A 4,292-nucleotide genomic window follows, 5' to 3' on the forward strand; every position below is an offset into this window, starting at 1 on the left:
CAATTCACTTCAATCTGATTCAGTTTGAACACATTATGCGCTGCATGTTTACCGATTGCGTCTTGCCAATGAAGTTTGTAGAATAGCCCATCCCACTTCTACAAAATAGCATTTCTGTACTTATATTGTAATCACGTAAAACTATTTTTGTCGCTTTTTCGAAAGCCTCTATCCTGATAATCCTAATATCCTCACTATCCTGATAAAATTCTAGCACACTGGCGGGTAACCACAGTACCTAATGTTATCACACTCAAGCAAGATATTTCTTTCTTGTGACGATTAATCTAGTTTTATTTGTAGAAAGCAATACAACAGCAGAATCCATGACACCGTCATTGATATTAACACAATCACTGAATTCTCCATCCGCAAGAGATGAAGAGTAAGTATTATATAAAACAATATTATAATTGAATTTAGGATGCTTGACTTACTAAATCTACACTCCGCAGTTTTGTACTCTTATGACGTCAAAATTGTAAAAGCTGATTCCCATGCAGACCACATCTTGATATCAAGTCATTTGTTAAAACATCTTTTATAATATTCTACATGTATATGCTCTGAGACAAGATCATCTAATTTATATTTTACTTGCTATCACAAAGTTTGTTGTCTTTCAATTCTCCTACCGCACAATTTTAGTCCATGTTGACCATAATGACAATTTATTAAAGATCCTTAAGACAGCATACGTCGTTATCACTAGCCAACAAAACACAGGATGACCACTTGAATTTAATAGATAGCAACCGGTCACAACCACATCCTCGATCAGAGAGAAAAAGGTGAGATTGAGAAGTTAATTAACTAAAACATTCTGCAAATGTTTTTTATTTTTATAATTAATTAATAATTTTGGGTTATCATCGTGGTGCTTACTAAAATTCGCATGATCAATTTATTCAAAATTAATTACTATTTGAAATAAAAAGGAAGTTATGTATGATGTGCAGACAATAATATAATACACTTTGCAAAAAAATTAAATCATAATGATGACTCATTTACATGTACATGTACTTCATGGTAGAGCAAGTGCCAGATGGTAACTTAAACTATTGTATGACGGTTAATTGTCATCTGCACTTCATACAGGTCATATACAGTTTTAAATACCCGCTATAAACACGGTGAACACTATAAACCTAGAAGCAGATTTAGGACAGATCAACATGAGAGATCAAGGAGCAGAACTAGGTCTGGTGAACGCTATAAATCTAGGAGAAGATTTACGATAGACCAACGTGAGAGATCCAGAAGCAGAACCAGGGCAACTAAACTTTATAGATCAGGGAGCAGATCGAGGGCAGACCAGCGCTATAGATCTTGGAGTGGAAGTAGCCCACCTAGAAGGTATACTTTCTCTTACGACATATGGCATAAACATAGACCTTCAGCTCAAGTTACACATTAATTTTCAACTTGAAGACAAAAATTTATTAATAAAATTATTAAGCGTGCCTCTTTCATAATTATTAATACATGTTTTAATAGCGCAGCATACAATATAATAACATTATTTGTTTATAGCGGGTCAATTCCCTCATCATCAATTATGCGTCTTGATCCAGGAACTAATGACTTTAACAACAGTGACATTGATGATACGTAAGTCTAAATAAATATAATTATTATTAGCACTAACCATAAAATAAATATGACAGAAAAATCTATTGCTTCTTTAATAAATCATCAATACGACAATGAGTGGTTTTCATATACTAACTACACAATAATATATGTGGGATTCACTTATCAAGTATATATGAAAGAAAAACGTTTAAAGGCACAAAATTTTTATATCGATTCAAACTATGGAATTATTGTCCAGCATCGATTGAGTTGAACACCTACGTAGTCGTGCTATTAGGTGGTACCAAAAACATCCGAGAAATCAACGAAGAGCAGAACTGAAACAGAAATAAAAACACCATGTACCATTCACATGTGTTATATTATATGTTCATGGCGGTAATGCAATGCAGTTATCTCGTCTCACATGTTTGCGATTCTGGTGTTGGTTTATAGAAAGATAAAAAGATTAAAAGTACGGTACTCTATAAAGCGGACAGACAGATAGACAGATAGACAGATAGATAGACAGACAACGATTGCCGTTTATATAGTAGATAACCAACCATAACTAGCAATTATTTCTCTAGTGTGGTGAAGTATGAGATTTATTCAGCCGGGAGCAAGCAGCAAGGAGATATACTTGTCTCATCAAATGGGTACAGTTATGCCATCAATAAAATTGACAAAAAATGGATGGTAGAAAGACAGTCTATTGGATTTGTAGCAAACGAAAAGAATGCAGAGACAAAGTTACCCAGAGTGACAGTTTGAATCCGCATACAATGCATCCGGTTTACACAAGTGTCTATCACAAGAATACCTACAAGAGCAAACTGCTTTAATAACTAAGGTAAGAGAAATAATGTTAGAAGCACTCAATTCCATTAATAATCCTCAAAACTTATTTAATGTAATGTTTGGCTGAAGCTTGTCATACTAAAGATTAGCCTATAAAAAAGCTGTACATGACTCTGACTGATATTATATATTAAAGAAGAAGCAAAACTGGAACCTTTCTCAAGTGCTACCTCGATAGTAGACAACAACTTGAAAGAATTTATGACAAAATGTGCAACCAGCAGTAGTCTTTCAAGACAAAGATTAATTAGGATGGCCAATAGGGTGTGCCAAGGGAGGGCCAATAAGGAGGGCCAATTCGAGGTGAGTCAGCCTAGAATTTTATCATACATGTATAATTTTAAATTATGTATTTAAATGTAATATTGAATTAAGATAACCGGCGTTAATTAAAAAAATTGATTATAATCTTATTGAGTGTACTGCTGCTTGGAAAACCTAACTTCACTTGTGCTTTAACTTTGCAATAGAGGTAATCTAAACATCTGATACGGTAATCCAACTGTGACACAAATATCAAAACAGTATCTAAAATATTTTTTAGCTTATACTTGATGCCAAACCAAAAAGCTTCTTGCGGGCAGACATTCAAACTGATGGCAAAAGGCCTTTTGAGCAGCTGCTAACAATCAATGCCTTATGATAAGACAGGGATGCTTCAGCAAACAAGTGCCACTTTTATACGTATTAATGTCAAAAAGAAGAAAATTAGATTATGTTCAGGTACAAATCTTTATAGAATATTTGTATTACAAGAGCCAATTTTCACTCAACACTTCCTCTTTAAATGCTATCTCATTGTGCTTTCAGCGCCATAATTTCTTTTCAGGTATTGAAAGACATTAAAGAATGGCTAGCACCTGGTTTGAATGCAAAATATGCAATGGCTGACTATGAATTGGGTAAGTAAGTATTTGGTAACACTAATATCTTGAATGAACATTTAAATACACAGGCGTTCACATTGAAATGTTTCATGATGTAAAATAGGTTTGCTATGTCCATTCCAAGTTAAATATGTCACAAAACAAGCGGTTATATGTCCCGCCAGAAAATATTATGGACATATTTTCAAACATTAAACAAATTTGTTAATTTTGTAAAACATTAAGCTGCCTCAGTATCAGTTTAGTCAATGGTAACAATGGTGATTCTCAATACAATGCCAATGAATATAAATAGAATATTTTTCTCTATTTTAGCTCTGTGGAAAGCAGTCCATGAAGTGTTTGGGAAAGAGCTAGAGATGAGAGGTTGTCATTTTCACTTTTGCCAATCGATCCACCGGAATATGAAAAACTACGGACTACCAAAGAGCGATCGCAATAAGAATGATAAAGTGAGAGAACTGGTCACTATGTTGTATGCCTTAGCGCTGGTACCAGCCAACAGTATAAAAGAGGTGTTTAATTATATATGGAATAGAGCATAAAGAGACATAGAGGAACAGGACTACAGAATGTTTAGCTTATTGGACTACTTTGAAAGATCTGGTTGAGTGACAATAATCAAGGGTGGAGCCCAAAAGACTGGTGTGTTTTTGGTTTAGAAATTAGAACCAACAACGACTTAGAAGGATGGCACAGAAAACTAAATGAGCTGCTACCGCATCCACACCCTAATATGTACATGTATTTACTTTTGTCCATCCTACATAGTGAGGCAAAAAATTTATTTTTTGCTTTATACATTTATTGATTTATATTTATTTTTAAATGCTGTTATTACAACTTTAATCTAAAATTTTGAGAGTTGAATCTCAACAATTATATGAACAAATATTCCAGTAGCTCTTACAAAAGATCCCAAAACGCTACTCTGTAAAAATTGCAACATTACCTTTTTGGAGAAAT

At 33.8% G+C, this 4,292-nt stretch overlaps 1 long non-coding RNA gene across 1 annotated transcript; it reads left to right on the top strand.

Moving 5' to 3' along the window:
- The first annotated feature begins 213 nt into the window (after nucleotides 1–213).
- Nucleotides 214–4,292, top strand: LOC137396762 (uncharacterized). The gene is made up of 7 exons (XR_010978605.1): nucleotides 214–1,359; nucleotides 1,537–1,614; nucleotides 2,306–2,431; nucleotides 2,576–2,742; nucleotides 2,984–3,162; nucleotides 3,269–3,341; nucleotides 3,642–4,292. It is a non-coding gene; the product is annotated as an uncharacterized lncRNA (long non-coding RNA).

The sequence above is a fragment of the Watersipora subatra genome, chromosome 5 (genome assembly GCF_963576615.1).
Source record: "Watersipora subatra chromosome 5, tzWatSuba1.1, whole genome shotgun sequence".
Taxonomy (NCBI): Eukaryota; Metazoa; Bryozoa; class Gymnolaemata; order Cheilostomatida; family Watersiporidae; genus Watersipora; species Watersipora subatra.